Below are 22,197 nucleotides of genomic sequence, written 5' to 3' on the forward strand. Positions count from 1 at the left end.
ACACACTGAAAAAAAATTAGAGGGAACATTGGTTGCTCCTCCATTCCTTCCCACTGGCCCAGATTGATCAGGGGTCTCTTTGGTCCAGAGGGTGCCCCCCCACCCCCTGCCAAGGTTGCTAAGCCCCTTTCCCCTCCTTCCTCAGAAGAAGAAGCTGGCCAGGGCGATGCAGGAGAGGAAGGCCCTCCGGGAGCAGCAGCTGAGGCAACAAGGAGTCAGTGAGCAGGTGGAAGCCCCTGGAGGTTGCCCCCTCCAGCCAGGGATGGGACCAGAAGCCCCTCACCCCCACTCCTGCAAGGGTGGATTCCCCCTGCCTGGTGACCGCCCCCTTATGTCCTCCTCCCCTCTCCAGGCCAGCCCTGCGCATGTGCCAAGGCCCGAGGTGGCTCCAGGGAAGTCCAGGCTGGGCACCGAGAAGAACATTCTGGTAAGTGGGGGAAGCTCCTAAGAGCAGATCTCGGCCTCCTCCCGAGGGAGACCTTCCGTTTCACTTTGGTTTGCATTCTGATTCTCCTCAAGAGGCTCAGAGCGAGTCAAGGGGACTCAAGGAGGGCTGGACGTGGCTCTCTTGTGGGCACGCAGGGACCCCAGATGGATGGTGTGCTTGACCCCTCCCTCCCTCGGATTCAGCCTGGTCATCGACAAGGACGTTCCATGTGCTTTAGGAAGGCAGTTAACTGCCGTGCATTTGGGGGCTGGGTGGGCAGCTGCCCTCCGAAGCCACAATGGAGAAAGGAAACAAGAGAGCGGGCATTTGGGAAGGGGGCATCTTGCAAGCAGCTGGTAGGTGAGACTGTTCACCCTTTGTGAACTGCAGCATCCTGGAACACAGGAATCCAAATTCCAGCATCCCTGACATTTGGCTGTTCAGCTGCCTCCTAAATGCATCCAGTAAAGGGGAACACAAACACAGACACACAGACACAGAGCCACACAAACAGACATACACCCACAAACTAGGTGATTGGTTCTTCTATCCAGGAGCTCCAATTCTGGTAACATTCAGGTGGAGTCCGACGTCTGTCATTCTGCCTTCTTTCATGTCCTCTAGAAGAAGGCAAAACCCATCCTGACCGTATTCCGTGCAACATCACAGGATTATTGTCAGGCCTGCTTGAGTCTGATCCCTTCGAAAAGAAAGACCCTCGACTCCATTGGGTTGAAATGGTAGCTGCTTTTCCTAAAAGACGCTGGTTGCCATAGAGTCAGGCTAGAACTCTGTTCTGACCCCCTTCACTCCTCGTTCAAAGACGACAGTCAGACAGGCTTAAAAGGAAATAACTTTATCAGCCTCGACTCACGCTGGCTGCGAGCCCAAAAATAAACATAAATAAAGTCTCTGGCAAGAAGATAACAGAATGCCAAAACAAAGATCTCTTACAAAGCAATGCAGGGTTACAGAAAGCAAATCACTTATCCAAGTGCCTCTCACAAACAAACCACGACCGATGAACGATGAACGTTGATTTCTGCAACCAGGGCGTGGCACCCTCAGTCCTTTTATCTCCAGAAGACCACACTAAGGAGACCCAGCTGCATTGTTATTCCTGCATCCCGACTCGACTCTCAGCAAACTTCTGCTGAGTCACAACAGAACTCAATTTCTCAAAAGATGCAGAATGTTTCCCCGCATCCTGGGCCTTCCCCGTGACCCATCTGCCTGCAGCCAATAAGAGTCTTGCCTGGGTGTTTTGAGGATGCTGAAGTGTTGAAGGTAATTCACATTCTTTCTCACGGCTTTGGGTGCTGGAACGAACCACTTCTGAGCTCTCCTGCTCTTTGTCAAGTTGTCATTCCCCCCCCCCGCCCGCCTCACAATTTCCGTTCACAAGCAGGTTGGTTGCCGATTTCTTTCCCCTCCCCATCTCCCACTCTTCCTTCCTAGCCTTTGATGGCAATGCCAGCAAGGCGACGATGATGGCAGACTTGAGAGTTGTCATACCCCCCTCTCTGGTCCTCGGCCCCTTCGCGCAGCTGAGTTCCTGTTCCTGATTTCCACTTCCTCTGAACCCGTTCGAATTTCCTTCCTGCCTTTTATGCCCAGGAAAGGACATGGAATTTAAGATGGGTTTAGACCAGTGTTTCTCAACCTTGGCAACTTGAAGATGTCTGGACCTCAACTCCCAGAATGCTGGCTGGGGAATTCTGGGAGTTGAAGTCCAGACATCTTCAAGTTGCCAAGGTTGAGAAACACTGGTTTAGACCAAGGCAGAGGTCAGCGGAGCAATTCCTCCCCACGATTTAGATATTACAGAATATCTTTGTAGCTGCAGCCTAAAAATTGCATTTGCCTTCTTTGCCGTGGCATCACCCAGCTGGCTCTTACTCCATTTAACCACCGCCATTATTCTGAGAACTGTTGAAAGCTACCAAGCCTGGCAGTTCCGCCCCATAGTATCTATTTCATTTCTATGCCCTTAAGTGCCCGATTTGCATTTTGCTTTGTGCAATTTCGTTTCATTACGCTCAGCCTATTTCTCTATCAGTTTGGTTTTGATTCTTTTTTAATTTAATTTCTCTTTTTTCCTGGGGCATGAGCTATCTCTCTCACTTTTGTATCCTCTGGCAAATTAATAGTCCTTCCTTGCGCGTCATTATTCAAACCGTTAAAGGAAAAAACCCCAGAACACTGAAGCGAAGGGGCCGATCCCTGTGACGTTACCTTGATGGATCTCTCTCGTTTGAGGGAGGATCCGCTTAGGAACCTTGCATTCTCTCAGGCCAGCTGCATTTTGATTGAGCTGTCATGTCATCCCACTTTACAGTACCTTGCTTTGGAAATCAGGGGCCCTTTATCAAAAGCTCCGCTTTAGGCCAGGAATGCAGGATAAATGCAGCATTTTCACAATGTACGAAGAAAGCTGCTCAATCAAAAACAAGACAATTTAAGCCAGAAAACCTTTTCTTTTTTTTTATTAATTTTTTATTTTATCAATTTCACATATACATTCACAATTATATGATCTCATCCCTGTTATTAATAATATGTATTTATAACAATTTTTTCCCTACAGTTGACAATATACTTGAAGATTGCTTTCTTAACATCCCATAGATCCATCTTATCTTACAACGGTCCTACTTCTTCTTCCCTCCCTCCCCTCTTTCCTTCCCTCGTTTCTTCTCTCCTGCTCTCCTTCCTTCCCTCCTTCCTTCCCTCCTTCCTTCCCCCCTTCCCTCCTTCTCTCCTTCCTTCCCTCCTTTCTTCTCTCCTTCTCTCCTTCCTTTCCTCCTTCCCTCCCCCTTCCTTCTTTCCTACATTCCCTCCTTCCTTCCCTCCTTTCGTCTCTCCTTCTCTCCTTCCTTCCCTCCTTTCTTCCCTCCTTCTCTCCTTCCTTCCCTCCTTCCTTCCTTCCTTCCTTCCCTCCTTCCTTCCTTCCTTCCCTCCTTCCTTCTCTCCTTCTCTCCTTCCTTTCCCCCTTCCTTTCCTCCTTCCTTCCCCCCTTCCTTCTCTCCTACATTCCCTCCTTCCTTCCCTCCTTTCTTCTCTCCTTCTCTCCTTCCTTCCCTCCTTTCTTCCCTCCTTCTCTCCTTCCTTCCCTCCTTCCTTCCCTCCTTCCTTCCTTCTCTCCTTCCTTCTCTCTTTCTCTCCTTCCTTTCCCCCTTCCTTTCCTCCTTCCTTCCCCCCTTCCTTCTCTCCTACATTCCCTCCTTCCTTCCCTTCTTTCTTCTCTCCTTCCCTCCTTCCTTCCCTTTTCTGAGGGTCATCCAGCAATTACCATATTGTCTTCAAGGGCCTCACCAAGTGACCTTCTTACGATCTGGGAATTGATGCCGGAAATCTGGGCTGGATCTCCCTTTTCCCTTCTTTTGGAGAGTGGGGAGGGGGGGGTGACATTTATTCAGAATTTCTTGAAGTTGTTCAGTAATTGTTTGGCTAGACCAGCAGTTTATAATACTGGTTTCCGAAGTAGTATACTTCTCCATCACTGGAGTTTTTCAAGAAGAGATTGGACCCTCTTTTTTCTGAAGAGGTATAGAATCTCCCACTCGAGCAAGCGGATCAATCAATCAGAATAGAACTGGAAGGGACCTTGGAGGTCTTCTAGTCCAGCCCCCTGCTCAAGCAGAGACCCTATCCCATTTCAGACAACTCTCTTTTTAGAAACCTCCAGTGATGGAGCTACCCACAACTTCTGAAGGCAACTTCTGTTCCTCTGGTTGATTGTCCTCACTCTTAGGAAATTTCTCCTCAGTTCTAAGTTGCTTCTCTCCTTGATTAGTTTCCGTCCATTGCTTCTTGTCCTGCCTTCTGGTACTTTGGAGAATAGGTGGAGCCTGTCTTCTTTGTGGCAGCGCCTCAAATATTGGAATCCTGCTAGAACTGGGGTTGAACTAGAAGACCTCTAAGGTCCCTTCCAACTCTCTAATTCTGTTTTTCACCTGGTCCTGCCAGTTTATTCCCTGTCTTGGCTTCTGTTTCTTTTCTTTTTTTAAAATTTTTATTGTTTTAATTAACAAAAAGACACAAAAAAGAAGAATCATCTTTCGTTACATCTTGTAGAAAGCGTGTCGATTGGTTACAAATACATTTTGTGCGTTTCTTCCACAATCATTACATATAATGTAATATATGGAAGGAAGAAGTACTGTAATGGAAGGAAGGAAGGAGTAATGGAAGGAAGGAGTAATGGAAGGAAGGAAGGAGTAAGGGAAGGAAGGAGTAATGGAAGGAAGGAAAAATGGAGTAATGGAAGGAAGGAGTAATGGAAGGAAGGAAGGAGTAATGGAAGGAAGGAGTAATGGAAGGAAGGAGTAATGGAAGGAAGGAGTAATGGAAGGAAGGATGGAGTAATGGAAGGAAGGAGTAATGGAAGGAAGGAAAAATGGAGTAATGGAAGGAAGGAGTAATGGAAGGAAGGAAGGAGTAATGGAAGGAAGAAGTACTGTAATGGAAGGAAGGAGTAAGTAATGGAAGGAAGGAGTAATGGAAGGAAGGAATTCCAGTGTGCCCCCCTGAGCCGATGGTTGGTAGAAGCTGGGCTACGTCTCCTTGGGGGGAGACAGGAGTGCAGCTTTCTATCCCCTCTTGGATTCTTGGACCAGGGAACTCTTTGGCCCCACAGCAGATGTCTCTGAATTAAGATTGTCAGCAACTAACCAAGATTATCAACAACAATCAACAGAAGCCGAATGTTGAGTCACGCACAGATAAAGATGGGCATTGCAACCATTTTGCAACCAGCTCAGGCAACGGATGGGTTTTTAGTCACCTGTGAACCAGCACCAAGGACACAGCCGGCTCTTTTTCTGTGGCAGGGCCTGCGCCATGTCCAAAGCCACGATTCCAAGCACTGGAGACCACGGAAACAGCCACAGCCTTCTGGAGTCCCGGCCGTTTCAGCCAGGCAGCCGCTCTTGTGGGGAGCCTGGTGCCCCCAACTGCCTTCCTCTAATTAGTATTCCCACCATGTTTTCTTAGGAGTCAATTAAGCATGAAGAGCAATTATTCTTTGCAGGCCGGCAAATGCAGCCGGTCTCCGCATGAAGCTCCTTCTTCCTGTAGAGAGCAGGAGGAGGGGAAAAGAAGGCAAGACAACGAGCCAGAATTCATGGACAGGATTCTCGGTTTCTGGGTTTCCCCTCCTTTGGCTAACTAGCAGAATGCAAGAAAGCTCAGCTCTCCCTATAGAGCAGGCGCTTCCAACCTTGCTGGTGGACGTCAACTCCCAGAATTCCCCAGCCAGCAGCCATGGTCATTCTGGGAGCTGAAGTCCACCCCTCTTAAAGTCACCAAGGGGGAGAACCGCTGCCTTAGAGGAACTCACGGCCGTGTGGTGACACCCACTCCATTGTAACTTACACACATCCCTCACCCAAACCCTGCTGGAAATTGCCAGCCAGGATGGAGAACCTCTCCATGTCCACCTTGGGTGGAGATCTCAGAACTTCCTTCTCCGGACAAGGCTACCTCCTGGGTCTCCTGCTGGTCTAGAGCCCAGTCCCCCTTCTGGTTGCTTGGCCGCAACAGCCCTGCCCTACGATGGGGCCACTGGTCCTTACTGGTCTTCTTACTGGTCTTCCCCCTCAGCAGTTGGGATTCAGGGAAGGGGCCATGCTGGTTGGCTGCTGGGACCCCCTTGGGAAGGGTCCAGACTCCAGAGAGAGTCGAGTGAACTCACAGAACCATCCAAGAGCCAAGGTGGCGCAGTGGTTAAATGCAGCACTGCAGGCTACTGCTAGATCAGCAGTTCAGCGGTTCAAATCCCACCGGCTCAGGGTTGACTCAGCCTTCCATCCTTCCGAGGTGGGTAAAATGACGACCCAGATTGTTGGGGGCAATATGCTGACTCTCTGTAAACCGCTTAGAGAGGGCTGAAAGCCCTATGAAGCGGTATATAAGTCTACTGCTATTGCTATTACCATCCGTCAGTGGAACAGTTCGCCTCTTGAAGTTGGAAACCTCTTGCTGGAGGTTTTCAAGAAACGATTGGATGAGGAGTCCTGCCTTGGTCAGGGGGTTGGACTAGAAGATCTCCAAGATCCCTTCCAGCCCTAGGATTTTATGAGACAGAAGAGGCATATGATAGACAGACAAGATAGAAGATGAATGGACGGATGGGTGGGTGCAGAGATGCAGGGGTGGAGGGGTGGATGGATGGATGGATGGAACAGCTTACCTCATGGAGTTGTGGGTGCTCCATCCCTTCAAGAAAAGATTGGACCTACCTCTGTCTGGGATAGGATGAGGACCCCTGCCTTGACCAGGGGCTTGTCTAGAAGACCTCCAAGGTCCCTTCCAGCCCTTCACTTCTAAGTGTAGCCTTCCCTTCTTGAAACGCCTGAGCTGCATCTGTCCTTAGCTCTTTCCATCAGCTCTAGCTTATGCTTAAACAGGGCGAGGCCCACACAGACGTAAAAATAATGGGTTGCTGAACAAAACACTGAAGTTGCTCAGGTAATGCTTGAAGTGTCCTTGTTTCCCCACTTGAGCAGGAGAGGTTGGGAATAACATGGAAAGGAGCTGCCAGCAGCCAATTTGTTCCACCAGCTCCAACCTTCCTAATACATTCAGCCCTAATGGGGTGCAGCCCCAGCCAGCAGATGGAGAAGTCCCCCTGCCTTGAGGGCTCTTGTGGTTGGGGCCCTTCTGTGAAGGTCAGGGGCCCTGCTCTGTGGACGGTCAGGCCCTTGGAGAGCTGGAGAGGACTTGAGGGCATCAGGCAGAGCTCAAGGCAGCTGCCACGTCACTCCGACAGGCAGGCCTGGCACAAGCATTCCCCTGAAGCTGTGGGTGCTCCATCACTGGCGGTTTATGGCTGAAGTAGGCATTTGGCTGAAATAATGGGGTGGAAGAAGGGAAGAGGAGAGAGGAGAGAGAAGGAAGAGAAGAGGGGAGGATAGGATAGGAGTTGGAAGGGACCTTGCAGGTCTCCTGCTCAAGCAGAAGATCCTTTACACCTGGGATGGCAAACCTATGGCAAGTGTGCCAGAGGTGGCATGCAGAGGCCTCTCTGTGGGCTCGTGCGCCATCGCCAACTGTTCTTCCTGGTTCCGTCTTGCGCATATGCAGCAGCCAGCTGCTCTCTTCCGGTGCTCTGGTGCGCACATGCTCCAGTTTCAGCAGTCGGTGCTGAAAAGGTTAACCATCATTGCTTCACACCATTCTGGGCAAATGGTTGTCTCTGTTTATTTCTGCATCCGAGCCGCCATTCCACCTTTCCAGCTCCGATCGGATTTTGGCCAAGGCAGGCAAGGGGGCCTGAAATCCTGGGGGTTTGAGGTTGAGGTTTGAGGTTTATTCGATTTATATGCCGCCCTTCTCCCAAGGACTCAGGGCGGCGTACAACATTAGAAGAAACACATACTACGAAAGTTAAAAAAGAAATTAAATAGGATATCCCCAAACCCAATTAAAATTAACAACGATGCATTTTTTAAAAAGAATTAAAATTAAAATTAACAATAATCAATACTTTGTTTTGTTCAGGCCAGGCCAGGGGGTGGTTTATGGCTCACATCTGCTTTCAGCTTCCCTGCCCGGGGCTGTTTCAACTAGTGTTTGGTTTTGAAAAATCCGATTGCAGATTGCAGAAATGCCTCTCGGGCGCTTCCACCCTCAAAGTCTCCCTCCCTTTGCTCTTCCTCCCAGGAGATGCCGGCGGCCGAAATGATCAAGACAAAACAACCGGATCGGATTCATCGAAGGAGTGTAAGGCTGCAGTGCCCGGGGCCTCCACTGGGTGGTGCTGGGGGGGGAGGTGTTAAGGCAGGGGCTGAGATCAGAGGGGCCGAGTTTTTTTGCGTAGGGGTGTGGGCACCCTGGGAGAGAGGAGGGGCAGCCCTCCTGGGCTCTCTGCCCCTGCTTGAACACAAGAGGTCCTCGCCTTGCGGCTGCAACTGAACCCAAAATCTTCACCGCTAAGGAAGACATTTCACGACTTTTCTTGCCACAATCGTTTCCAAATTATTGTTAAGTGAATCGTGCGGTTCTTAAGTGAATCTGGCTTCCCCAATTAACTTTGCATGTCGGAAGCCTCTGGGAAGGTTGCAAAGGGGGATCATCGGGTGACCGGCAGGGGGATGCTGCGACCGTCAGGCGCCTGAACTTTGATCCCGTGACCATGGATAGGACAGCTGTAGGGGCTCCAACGGAAGTCACTTTCTCCAGTGCTGTTGTAACTTGGAACTGTCACTAAACAGACGGTTATAAGCTGAGGACTTTCTGCAAGGTCCTTCTTGGGGATGAAACGATCCTCTCCTGATCCAGTCTCTCTCTCTCTCTCCCTGTGGGTCAAGTCCAAAGGAAAGGGGGTTCGCAGCTCAACTCAAGGGGGCACCCAGAAGGAGCCCCTCCTCCCCATTCCAAACACCTTGAAAAACAGGGTCCTTCCGGCCCCTCCCTCCTGCATTTGAGGAAGAGGCAGGTCCCTGGAGGTTTGGGCTCAGTGGTGGGATTCAGCCGGTTCGCACCACTTCAGCAGAACCAGGAGCTAATTTTTTGTGGAGTTCGGCAAACCAGCTGAATAGCGTCCATTTCAATCCCTCTGGCCTGTGGGGCCAAAGCATTGGCAGAGCACTAGAAGGTCACGGAGGGTGCTGGCTGCCCCTCCTCAGCTGCATTTAAGTGCCGGTAGAAGCCGGCCTTCCCTCCGGTGGGCCTGGGCAGCTGCTGGAGAGGAACGGGCCCGTTTCAGCGCCTGGCGCCCAGATGCCCTGGCTCCTCCCAAGCATCTCTTGCCTACCTGACTTCCAGCTCCATCACGTTTCTCTCTGTCCTGTGCAGGGAAAGAAAAGTTTGTGGGACTGAAAAAAGAAAGGTCAATCAATCAATTCCAACTTCTCACAAAATAAAAAAAGATCTCGCAAAGTTGGAATTGATTGGTTTAACCTTTTTTCTTAGTCCCACAAACTTGTTTTCCTGCATATGACGCAGTGGTGGCATCCAAAAAAATTTACTACAGTTCTGTGGGCCTGGCTTGGTTGGGTGTCTCTTCGCCTCCCTCTCCCTTTGCATCTCCCCTCGGCTTCTTTGTCCCCGGAGGGAATCACTGGTGTTCTCTCAAAGGGGGAAGAAACCCTCTTTTCCAGCCACCCCCCCTGAGTTTCCAAGTCCCTCCCAATGGCTCAGTGGTGGGATTCACATTCCTTTACTACCGCTTCTGTGGGTGTGGCTTGGTGGGCGTGGCAGGGGAAGGATACTGCAAAATCCCCGTTCCTTCCCCATCAACTGGGATTCGGGAGCCAGAGACTAAATGGGGGCGTGGCAGAGCTGGGTTCCTACCGGTTCAGACTGGTTCGGCAGAGTAGGTAGTAACTTGGCTGCCCATGTCCCCCAAAAACCGGTTCAATTGGCGGCGGTGTAGGTGCCGCCATCTTGGTTGGCCAAGAGCCAAGGTGGCGCAGTGGTTAAATGCAGCACTGCAGGCTACTGCTAGATCAGCAGTTCAGCGGTTCAAATCTCACCAGCTCAAGGTTGACTCAGCCTTCCATCCTTCCGAGGTGGGTAAAATGAGGACCCAGATTGTTGGGGGCAATATGCTGACTCTCTGTAAACCGCTTAGAGAGGGCTGAAAGCCCTATGAAGCGGTATATAAGTCTACTGCTATTGCTATTGCTATTGGTTTTGTTTCTGCGCATGCACAGAAGCAATTTTTCACTACTGCGATGTGCGCATGCGCGCATTGCGTGCATCAAGCACACACATGCATGGAGCGCGTCCCTGAGCAAACCAGCAGTAACAGACTCTGGAGCCCACCCCTGGGGCGGGGCCAGTCAGAGGTGGAATTTATAGGTTCTCCAAACTATTCAAAATTTCCGCTACCGGTTCTCCAGAACTGGTCAGAACCTGCTGAATCCCACCTCTGACATGACGGGCGAGAAACCTGACAGAGAAGTGTGATGGACGTGGAAATCAGGTGGGCAAAGAAATGCTCGGGGGAAGCGAGGGCATCTGGGCGGTGGTGGCGGGTGGGGCAAGCTCCTCAGCGCAGCATCGCAATGGAGAAACGGGCAACGGAGCGGCCAGCGCGAGGGAAAGAGGAAGGCGTTTTCCCTCTTTCCTCTCCCTGCTCCTCCTCCTCCTCCCCTCATGCTGGCCGCTCTGTTGCCCGTTTCTCTATAGAGTGCAGTGCCCAGGATCCACTTTGATAGTGTGTGTGGGTGTTTTAATTTAACAATTAAAATTAAATTAATTGGTCCGGTTGGCCGTTGCGGGAAGTTCGTTCTGCATGGAGGGTGGAGCTGGAGGACAGGGATGGGCCACGCCCCTCATGATGGCCAGCCTGACTCTGGGCGAACCGGTTGTTGAATTATTTGAATCCCTCCACTGCTTGGGGGGGGGGGGGGCGGGGGTGTTACAGGTGATGGAGCCAAGCTGGGGGACCCCCCCCCACCCCCACCCTGCTCAGTCCCTCTTTTATTTTTCAGGACACAATGGAAGACCGTGCCCGGACGTGCATGACCCCCCAAGGGATCCTACAGAGAAATATCTGCAAAGTGGAAAACATTTGTGAGTTCTCCCTGGGGGGGGGGCACGGGGGTTTGCACACACGCCCCACTCACACACACACACACACACACACACACACACAGAGTGACATTTGTGATTCTAGAGCAGCGATTCCCAATCTTGCCAAATTTTAAGATGGCTGGGAGTCAAAAGTCCAGCCACCTTTAAAAGTTGCCAAGATTGGGAAAGGCTGTTCTGGAGGTTGAGACACATTTAATTCCTCTTTCAATTCTTCTTTCAACGGCACTCCCGTGGTTTTTCTCGTGCAGATTTCTTCTGTTGAATGAAGACCCCCCCAGCGCTTGGTCTTTCCCTGGGGAAATAATTAGGGAGCTGAAGAAGTTCCCCGTGGCCCAATTGGCAAGCAGAGACCTCACAATCTGCTTGAGCCAAGTTTATTTGTGCCTTTTGTATGCAGGAGCTACAAACTGCCTTTGCATAGTTTTATCATGAATGCTGCTGACCAGTATTGATGTCAAAGGCCAGCGTTGCACGGGTGACACTTTCCACATGAGATAACAGAGTGGCCGTCAGCACTACAGCTAGAGCCCCAATCATAAGTTGAGGACGGTCTGCATCCAGCCTGTTGCTAGTCCTCATTAAAGCCTACAAGTAGGGTGCTGTGAAACTTCCCTTGGAGGCTGACTCAATCTTTCTCCTCCGCAGCTTCCCGCCCTCTGGACAGAAGCTCCCTGTGACCACCGAAGGAGAAACGTGGTTCCCTTCGCTCCCTCTTCTCCACCCAACCCCCACCCTCCCACCCCCGGACCCCCAAGATGGCTGTGAGGTCGCCCAAGGCTGAGCACTGACCCCTCCCTGCCCAACGCAATAAATCCATTGAGGTGCACGGCCTTCGCGTGGCATCTTCTCTTGGGCCGTTGGGGAGTATTTTCAAGGGGCTTCCAGAGATCATCAGGAGGTCCCTCAAAATCCAGGTGCGGCCAGAAGACACCATCACAGGCTGCCCAGCTCTGCAAAATGCAGCCAGCCAGCCTCTGTGCCCAGGGGCAGAATGAAGCCAAAAAGGCCATGCCAAGAGGGCTTGTCTGGGGCAGAAACCTCTCCAGGTTGGGGACAACTTGGACTCCACCTGCCTCACCTGCCTGGGCTGGGACACCCCAAGCAAGGCAGTTGCCAAAAAGAGAAGATGTTGTTTTTCACCCCTTGAATCAATGTCTTTGGAGACTCTCAGTCCTCCAGGCCAGGAGACAGGGAGTGAGAGGGGGGGAAAGAGGAGAGAGGGAGTGAGAGAGGGGGAAAGAGGAGAGAGGGAGTGAGAGAGGGGGAAAGAGGAGAGAGGGAGTGAGAGAGGGGGAAAGAGGAGAGAGGGAGTGAGGGAGGGGGAATTGAGGTGGGGGGATGATGCAAGAGAGAGAGAGAGAGAAGGAGAGAGGAGGTGGGAGAAAGAGAAGAGACAGGGGGGAGAGAGAAGGAGAGGGGTAAGGGAAAGGGGGCAAGAGAGAGAGAAGGAGAGAGGAGTGGGAGAGAGGAGAAGAGGGGGGTGAAAGAGGGAGGGGCTGATGAGAGAGAGAGAGAGAGAGAAGGAGAGAGGAGGTGGGAGAAAGAGAAGAGAGAGGGGGAAGAGAGAAGGAGAGGGGTAAGGGAAAGGGGGAGCGAGAGGGAGGGGCAAGAGAGAGAGAAGGAGAGAGGGGTGGGAGAGAGGAGAAGAGGGGGGTGAAAGAGGGAGGGGCTGATGAGAGAGAGAGAGAGAGAGAGAGAATGGCCAGTGAAGCTAAAAGGGCAGCCAGATGTGGGCTCTTCCCTAGATGCTGCGCCCTGAATTTAGATATGACGAGTCTCACTTCTGTGGCCAATGAGGGGACCCCTTTGCCTCCTCAACAAGCCCTTTTTGGCCACTTTCTCCAGTGGCCGGTGGGCTCTCTCCAGCTGTGGGGGTGGCGGCCTCTGCAATCAGGTTGGCAGTTGGGTGGGGGCCAGCGGGAGGGTGGGCTTCGTGAGGCCCAAACTTTCAATCCGCGCCCACCTGCAGGGCTTCCGTAAGGAGAAGCGTAAACCTGGCTTGTTTATTTTTAAACCATCTTTTCCTCCTCCGGTGAAACGCTGGCAGAAGCTCTTCACACCTCCCTCTCCTTCTTGGGGAAACTTCCTGCTGAGGCGGTTGTGGGGTCTCCTCCCAGGATGACACTGTGGCTCCCCAAATCCTCCACATCAGCAGGGGGTTCTCGGCTTGCCAATCTCAGCCCCGGAAGGTGGGGGGGTCCTCCCAGAAGGAAGGGGGCGCAATAGCCAAGAGAAGAGCTTGGAGGGGCAGGCCTTGGGGGTCCGAAGCATTGCCTTGGGGACTGAAACGTAGGAAGAACGGCTGCAGGAATTGGGTCTCTCCAGAGAAAAAGAGGACTGGGGGGGGAGGGACATGAAAGCAGGACTCCAGTATTTGAGGGGCTGCCACAAAGAGGAGGGGCTCAACCCCCAAAGCCCCTGAAGGCAGGACAAGAAGCAATGGGTGGGAACTAATCCAGTAGAGACGCAACCCCGAAATAAGGAGAAATTCCCTTCTAACTCTGCAATTTCGTTATTGAGTTATGGTAGTGCAGTAGTTAGAATGCCCACTGCCAGCAGTTGGATCCTGACCAGCTCAAGGTTGACTCAGCCGTCCATCTTTCTGAGGTGGGTCAAATGAGGACCCAGATGGTTGAGGGCAAGAGGCTGACTCTGTAAACTGCTTAGAGAGGGGCTGCAAAGCACTGCGAAGCGGTATGTAAGTCTTGTGCTATTGCAATATTTCCCTTCATTCCTTCTCTCTCTCTCTCTGTCTCTCTCTCTCTCTCTGTCTCTGTCTCTGTCTCTCTCTCTCTCTCTCTCTCTCCCTCCCTCCCTCCCTCCCTCCCTCCCTCTCTCCCTCCCGCCCTCCCTCCCTTCTTTCCTTTTCCCTTTTCTCTCTTTTTCCTTCCTCTGAGCCTTGGTGGTACAGTGGTTAGAATGCAGTGTTGCTGACTAACTCACCATTCCCACAGCCAGGAGTTCAATCCTGACTGGCTCCAGGTTGACTCAGCCTTCTGTCCTTCCGAGGTGGGTCAAATGAGGACCTGGATTGTTGGGGGCAAGAGGCTGACTCTGTAAACCGCTTACAGAGGGCTGGAAAGCCATGTGAAGCGGTATATAACTCTAAGTGCTATTGATATCTTCCTTCCTTCCTTCCTTCCTTCCTTCCTTCCTTCCTTCCTTCCTTCCTGTTATAATGCAGTATTGCAGGCTAACTCTGCCCACAGCCAGCTGTTCGATCCTGACCAGTTCAAAACTGACTCAGCCTTCCCTCCTTCCGAGGTGGATAAAATGAGACCCAGATTGTTGGGGGCAAGAGGCTGACTCTATAAACCGCTTAGAGAGGGCCGTAAAGCACTGGGAAGTGGAATATAAGTCTAAGGGCTATTGCTCCCCCTGTTTCAGACGCAACTCCCAAGTGTGTGTGTGTGGTGGGGGGTGAACAATGGAAAGGCATGGAGATGCCCAGATATTTGGGGTGCCTGAGGCACACAGAATGAGGAGCCATTGCAGAGGTGGGATTCAGCAGGTTCTGACCAGTTCTGGAGAACCGATAGTGGAAATTTTGAGTAGTTTGGCGAACTGGTAAATACCACCGCATCTATTCTCTGCCTCCTGAGTCCCAGCTGATTGGGAGGGAATGGGGATTTTGCAGTATCCTTCCCCTGCCACGCCCACCAAGCCACGCCCACAGAAGCAGTAGTAAAGGAATGTGAATCCCACCACTGAGCCATTGGGAGGGACTTGGAAACTCAGGGGGGGGTGGCTGGAAAAGAGGGTTTCTTCCCCCTTTGAGAGAACATCAGTGATTCCCTCCAGGGTCAAAGAAACCGAGGGGAGATGCAATGTTGTCATATAACTCCTTGTGTAGGTGTGGCGGTCACCCATGGCCCAGTGCATAACAGGGCATGCGCAGCCACGCTGAACCACACAGGAAAAAACCAGTCCCAAAAGATAAAACATCCTGACCAAGATATGACCATATATAGACAGAACTTCCCTGAGCAGTAGATTAGCAATTGTAGTTTGACAGGCTGTCTTAAATCACATGCTGATTGCTCCTCCTGCCTTTGTCCTATCTCAATAAAAGGGTCTACCAGACCCCAATCTGGGTCGCCTCATCCCAAGAAAGCTCGTGTCCGTGTCTTTTCTCAACATTGGCCTCATGGGAGAACCACGGGTACTTCACAATGCAAAGAGAGAGGGAGGTGAAGAGAAACCCCCCCCCAGGTATCGCCGAATATCTGGAGAGGCCATTAAGAGGCGAAATGCAACACGCATGGCCACCTCAGTCTCATTTCAAAGTGCACGCTTAAAAAGTTTAATGGATATTTTTTAAAATAACACCAACTATTTACACACCCACGGCCGCTCCAAAGAGAAGCTACGCCGGCTTCTCGTCCTGGCTCTCTGGGGAGCTCCAGAGCTCCTTCCGCCTCAACCGGATCCTTTCTTTCAGGTTGCGGAACTGCTCCCCATGGGGAAGAGGGCCCGTGGGCCTGCCTGGTGGGGCTGCGGCCTCAGAAAACCCCCCGCCTCCTGGTGGGTCCTCAAGGCGAGGCACCTCCCTCCTTGCAGCTTGGTATTCTCGGGGGCTCAGTCTTAAAAGGCCCCTTCCTGGGGAGCCCTCCCTGTTTTGGGCGGACCCCCAAGCGGTGGGCTGCCCAGCCCTGTAGTCCTGTTCTGCTTGAGGAAGGGGCTGGTGGGTGGTCCTCTCAAACCGGGGGGGTTCCTCCCTTCTCCTATATAGTCTCCCCTCCCTCGTTTTGGCTGCCTCTTGAGCGGCCGGCTGCCCTTCACTGCTGGAGGTGCCGCTGCTGTCCCTCCCTTCTCTGCTGCTGGAGGAACTCTCCCCACGGCCACTGGTGTCCAAGTCCCTCTTGCCAGGCCTCATTTTCCTTCTGCCGAGTCCCCGCGTCTTGCCTCCAGCCCCCCTCTCAGCTGCCCTTTCTAGGCCTTGGACCTTGAGATTCTGCCTCTTTCTGGCCACCGAAGTCGCGGTTGAGGTCTTGAGCCCAGTCCGATCCCAGGCCAAAGCTCCTTCTGGCCCCCGGATCTTGTTCTGGGCATAGTCCTCTGAGGAGGACCCGCTCGCTTTCTCATGTGTGGAGAAGGAGCCCGTGGAAGTGTGGCCTCTGTGGTGGAAGCCCGGTCGTCCAGTGGGAAAGGTCTGTCTCTGGGGGACATGAGTCCCACCTACCCTGGGAGTCCCTTCTCTGTCCTCCTGTGTCCAGGTTGTCAACCAGCAGCCCTGGCTATGAAGCCAAACGTCCATCCCCTGTTTCAAGGCGAGCTTCCTCTCCAGAATCGATCCAATGATAGAGAGACCTTTGATCTTCTCCTTCCTGGAGCTGGATGACGCGCTTTTACTCTGTGGTCTTGAGCTGGCTTCAGCCTTCCATGAAGACCCTTCTGAGGGCCTCTCCTCCATGGTCAGATGGCTGTCCTCCTTCTCCTCCTCCTCCTCCATGGTGAGACTTTCGCTATTCATGTCTTCAGTGGCCCAGTCCCCTATTCTGTCCCACTCCCATTCCGTGCTGAACTGGGACTGGTCTTCTAAAGACGTCGGGTTTTGTTCCCTTGATTGCTGGTCTGGGGTCTGAGGAACATCTCTGATGACCAGACTGCTGCCATCCTCGTACCCGCTCTCTGCTCCTGTTTCTGACCGAAGCCAATCAGACGGGGGAGCTGGCAATTCGCTTCCTGCTTCCAAAGAAGATACAGCTGAGAAGTTCTTGCTTGATAGCTTTGAGAGTTCAGAACCTTCACTTGAAGCCTCACCAGTTACCTGGGAAGCTTCGTGGTCCTGCTGGTCCAGAGTGATGGTACTCAGGTTAAGTGATGGAGGAGGAGCAGGTGGCTCCCTGTAAGCCCAATCCTTAGGCTCTCCAGTACATGGAGCTGCAGACCGCAGTGGTCTTTCACCTCCAACACCCTGTCCTTGTTCTGGTGGAGACTCTTTCTGAAGAAGTGGCTTCTCCTCAACTAGTTGGCCACTCAACCGCTGCCGGTGCTTTCTGCCCACCTGCCGGATGAGTCCCACCTCCACCTCCTCATAGGTGGAATATGAGGAGATGACACAGGCAGGAAGTACGAAGGAACTCAAGGCTCTCTGGACAACGTGGGACCTGAGCAGAAGGTTGGTTGCCACCTCAGAAGGTTTGAGAAGGTTCTCCTGCTCTGGGAGATGATCCTGTACTATGCTTCCTGCACGACGGGTCTTTTTCTGGGTCTCATGGTCTTCCTGAGATGCCACGGACTTGGCTCCTGCATCTCTGGCCATGGGGGAAGCTTCCTCTCTCTGCTCCCACTTCTGACCCACCTCTCTTTCACAAACTGTAGCGCCACACTCATAGGGAGAACGGGTCACCGGCTGCATTCCTGGGTGTCTCACTCCCGATGGAGATGCAGTGCGTCTTACCATTCCTTCCATGCCGCGTTCCAGCTGCCGCGAGAAGCTCTCTTTATCCCAGAGCAAATGCACGATGGAACTGCTTGGCATGGATTCTGCACCGCCCTCCCTAGAGACAAACTCTGAGGGGTGGGAAACTTGGCGCCCCCTAGAGGCGTCATCATACTTGTCATAGCTGGATTGAGGAGGAAGCGGTGATGGGCTTCCATAATCTTCTGGCTCAGAAAAAGCGAGCCAGTCCTGCGTTGGGCTTCCCTGCTGCAACAGGGTGTGTGGGACCATCAGCTCTGGGGATGAAGATCTTCCTGTAGAGCTGGGGGCTCTGGCTTCACCTTCTTCAAGTTGCATCTTCTGGCTGCTTCCTCCCTCAGATGCCTCCAAGGCAGGAAGAGCATTTGGAGAAGAGGAACAGGTAGACACCCAGGAGCCAATTCTTCCTCCAGGCTCCAATTGGAGTCGCACTTCAGACCGGTAGGTTTGGAGGCTCTTCGGTGAGCCTGAGTGAGAGTCCAGTTCGGCCTCTGTAAGAAAATGGACTCTGGGTTGTTTATGGTAGCTATGAAATCTGGACTGGGGCAGAAATGCCCGGAAGGACTCTTGGGTCTGTTGGGGAGCTTCTCCTGCGAAGGAGGCTGCCGAGTGGCCCATTGTGTCTTGCGCCCAAGTCCTGCCACCCATCCTCTTTCTCTCTGAAGTTGGGGGGTCCTCCGCCATGGGGCTCAGTCTGCCGGTGACCTGGCAGCTCCCACTTCCACCGTGCGTTCCTTCTCCTGCTGGAGGTCGTCTCTCTGCAGCTGTGACCCACTGCGGATGCAGCTCAGAGAGTCTCCCCTCCTCTCCTGCTAACAGGGCCCCCATCTCTGCATTTCCTCCCTCTTTGCCCGAGGGGCCGTCCGAAGGGATGGCTTCTTTGGATGCAGCCTCTGAACTCAGAGTTGATGACCTCCTGCCATCAGCAAGGCTCCTATCCTTGATGGGGTGTGGCTTCTCCCCATGTGGCCCCCCAGGAAACTCACTCTCTTCAGCAGCTGCTGTGACTTCAGCATCCTTCGCTTTCCCACCCACTGTGCTCTCTGCCACGGCTCGCTCTCCTTCCGCGGCCAGTGAAATCTCAGAGGTGGGACTCCGTGTGGTCTCTGATTTAGGAGACGTCGCGTTCTCACTCTCTTCTTCATCTTGTGGGAGTTTGCTGGCTCTGGCCCTTTCTCCTGTGGCTTGTGGCATGTCAACAACTTCTCCTGTGCTCTGTAGCTCAACCAATCCTTCTGTAGCTCAGGAACCTTTGCTGGTAATGGATGTTTCTTCAGCTGACGGTGGACTATTGATGCCTAATTCCTCCGTGGATTCTTCGGTGGCATGAAGGCTGTCCGAAGCAACATCCTCTGGTCCAACTTTTAGGCCATGGACAGTGGTGCTTTCCTCTTCTGCAGCCCCATGGATCCCTTCCTCTTCCATCTGTAGAGAACCAGTACCTGGGGAGTATCTTCCATTCTCTGCTGCAGCATCTCCCCCCAAGATGGTCTCCGTTGCCCTGCTTTCTTCTGCTGTCTGTGGGGTCTCATATGACACATTCACATTCCATGGGCCTGACGGGCCTTTTGCCTCCGTAGACCATGGAGTCTCAGTGGCCACCAAATCATCAATCTGCAATCCGGCCACATTGGCTTCTTCGGCAGCTTGCAGACTCTTACTCAGAGTAGTTGTTACTTTAGGTGTCTCCTCCTCAATGGCTTCTAGCCTCTTACTTGTGATGTTGACTTCTTCTGAGGCTGATGGACTCTGTGGGTGGGTAGTGGACATGGTTACGGATTGAGGACTTTCAACCCGAGGGCTGGTTTTTGTGGGGTGCTGTGGAGTCTTGGAAGAAAACCCGTTTTCTTTTTCTGTGTCTGGCGAGTGTCTGTGGCTTTCTTCTTTGTCCCCACCAGTGGAGATGATTTCTTCTGGAGACTCTGGCATTCCACCAGCAAGGGTCAGTTTTTCCATCTCTGCGGCCTTGGTGCTAACACTGCCTCTTTTGGAGTCTTGGGGGGTCTCACTCACCTCTTCCTTTGTCGCTTGTTGGCTTTCCGCCAAGAGTTTCATTTCATCATCTTGAAGGATGCTTTCCTCAGGGGTGGCACCATCTTCCTTCACGGTCTCCAGATGCTCCCCAACCGATCCCTGGTCAGCTCGTGGCTTAGGAAGAGGTGGGCAGAAAGCCGAGAGAGATTTCTGCACAATTCGTGGCAAGCCCCACTCGTGACAAATCTTCTTGTGTAGGATGTGGAATTCCAGAAGGTCTTTGGCCTCAGCTTGAGAAGTTATCTGGTTGGGTCCCTCACCATTTATGGCTGAGGTTGACTCTGGTGGCCGAGTGGTGCTTGTGGGGCCCCTCTCACTGTGAAGAGACTCAGGAAGCAAAATGTCAGGGATTGTCCTGGACTGGAAGCTAATTTCTGTTGACTTTCTCCTGAGGTGTGTTTTGAGGTGCTCTTTCTTGGCAACATGATCGGATCTTTCCTTTTCCTGACCGGGCTGTGGCCTTCTGGCTGGGGTGGTGGAAGAGAACGCCCGTAGAGAGTCCAGGACTTTCTTTGGGAGTCTCCACTGCTGATGGGTGATTATCCTCTTCAGGCTTTCCTCCAAATTCTTCTGGGAATGCAGAGGGAGGAAACGTGGCCTTTGAACCTGGATTTTCACGTCTGGACCTGCCTTCTTTGGGGGACAGACTGGTCCAAGGGAAGGGGGTGCAAAAGCTTGCAGAGATCTCTGGATGACAACAGGCAGTCCCCACTGGTGCTGGAGTCTCTTCTTCTTGATATGATACTCCAGGACTTCCTTTTCCTCGTCTTGTAGGTACGGCGTCTCCAACACCTGGAAATGGAAGGTGTGATTCCTGCTTGGCCGTGAAGAAGAGGCTGATGAAGTCATCTTTGGAAGCGATTCTGCTGGCTGTTTCCACTGCTGATTCTTTGGTCCCTCCAAAAGTTCCTTAGTGGGGGGAGCCGGAGCCTTCATCGGGGCTCTTGGGAGGAAGATCTTTAAAGACTGGTGGATCTTTTTGGGCAGCCCCCACCTCTGTAGCAGTTTCCGCCTCTGAAGGTGGTGCTCCAAGTGGGTTTGGGTGTTGGGGGGTAGAAAATGCACCTCATGCAGCAAAATGTGGGTGTTGGTCTCTACCGTGTGGGGGCTGGGGCACAAGGGAGCTCTTGACATGAAGCGCTCCATGGACCTTTGGACAAGAATCGGGCAGCTCCACATGTGCTGTATCCTTTTCTTCTTGATGTGGTCCTCTAGGGCTTCTCTGTCCTCCATCTGGAGGAAGAACATCTGCGTCTCTGAGAAATCCGCCTGTGGCAGCCTGGGCCTGGGGAATGGGGAGGTAAATGGGGGCATCATTCCGGCAAGGGCCTCCCTGTATCTCAGGCCAATCCCCCACAAGAAAGCAAAACGGTTTCTCTGGACCACCCACTCCAAGCGATCCTTGTCTTCTGGAGACACAGTAAGCGGGGAAAGATTGCGAGGCCGTAGCAGCCCCTGGCCAGAAAGGATCGGCTTAGGAAGGGGCTGCTTTGAATAGACATCCGCAAGGCCAAGGGAGGCCTTGGCAACAGTTGGAAGAACCCCGTAGTGGACCTCCAAATGTTTCTTAGCCAGATGAATCTGTAGCCTCCTCAGGTTCAGAGGGTCCAAAGTCCCTAATACATCACTTTTCCTCCCGGGGGCCCGTTCCGTGCTCTGTGCTCCTCCAGGCCAACCTACTGAAGGAGTCTCCAAGCTAGGACCTCTGGGGAGGTTCCTCCAGGTTTGATCAAGATGGGACGTTAGTGGCCTCTCCGCCTCAGCATCATCACCTGTTGGGCAGAGCATCCCGAGGGATTTTAATGCCTTCCTGGGTAGCCCCCATCGCCGCTGGAAGTTTATCTTCTGGACATGGAACTCCAAGCGGCTGTAGACAACTTGGGGAAGGAAAGATGGCTCCTGGTGCATAACATGGACATCAGTTGGGTTCCTTTGTGGGGTGGGGGGCATTGGAAGTTCTTGCATGAAGGCCTTCATCGATTTCTGGACAAGAACCGGGAGGCCCCAAGCATGGTGGATCTTCTTCTTCACAACATGACATTCTAGCCCTTGCCTTTCCTGCTCCTGGAGGAAGGATGTTTGGACCTCTGAGAATTCAATGCTGGTCCCTCTCAGCCTGAAAGGCTTGGAGAATGGCGCGAAGGGCAAAGCACTCAGAACATCCACGTAGCTCATTCCCAAGTTCCACAAGGATAGGAGATGGTGGCAACGAATGGCCATTTCGATCCGCTCCACCTCCCCTGCATGGAAGAAGGACAGGGAGGAGGATCGGGGCTGCCACATTCTGAGGCCAGGAGGGATCTGCTTGGGGAGGCGTTGCCTTGAAGAGCTCCGGGTCCAGGCAATATTTGGGACTGCTTCCAACTGGACCTCTACGTTCTTCTTACACAAGTAGATTTGAAGTTGATTCACCTCTTTGGCGTCTATTTTAGACAGAACCTCAGCCCGCTGTGGGGTGCCCTCCACTGAGCCAGCAGTTCCCATGTCCCCTCCTGGTTGGAAATACCCCAAATCCAGAGCGGGGTGCTCAGAAACAGCCCCCTGGCCACAACAGTAGGGGGAAATGTCCCCATCCTCACTGCTCCTCATGTCAGACGGGCTTAACTCAGGCCGAGGATGGAGAAGCTTAAGGGACTCTAGAGCTTTTGCTGGCAAATGCCACTGTCGCTGTAGATGCCACCTCTGGATGTGGGATTCCAGGTGGGTGCAGGTGCTCGGAGGAAGGAAGGCTGGGACCTTGCATAGGATGCGGGCACAGCTGTCCGTC

The 22,197-nt window shown here is 52.7% G+C and overlaps 1 long non-coding RNA gene across 1 annotated transcript; it reads left to right on the top strand.

Moving 5' to 3' along the window:
* Positions 1-339: 339 nt before the first annotated feature.
* LOC116506416 lies at positions 340-11,821 on the top strand. The gene is made up of 4 exons (XR_004255023.1): positions 340-427; positions 8,093-8,152; positions 10,870-10,951; positions 11,618-11,821. It is a non-coding gene; the product is annotated as an uncharacterized LOC116506416 (long non-coding RNA).
* The last annotated feature ends 10,376 nt before the right edge of the window (positions 11,822-22,197 follow it).

The sequence above is a fragment of the Thamnophis elegans genome, chromosome 3 (genome assembly GCF_009769535.1).
Source record: "Thamnophis elegans isolate rThaEle1 chromosome 3, rThaEle1.pri, whole genome shotgun sequence".
Taxonomy (NCBI): Eukaryota; Metazoa; Chordata; class Lepidosauria; order Squamata; family Colubridae; genus Thamnophis; species Thamnophis elegans.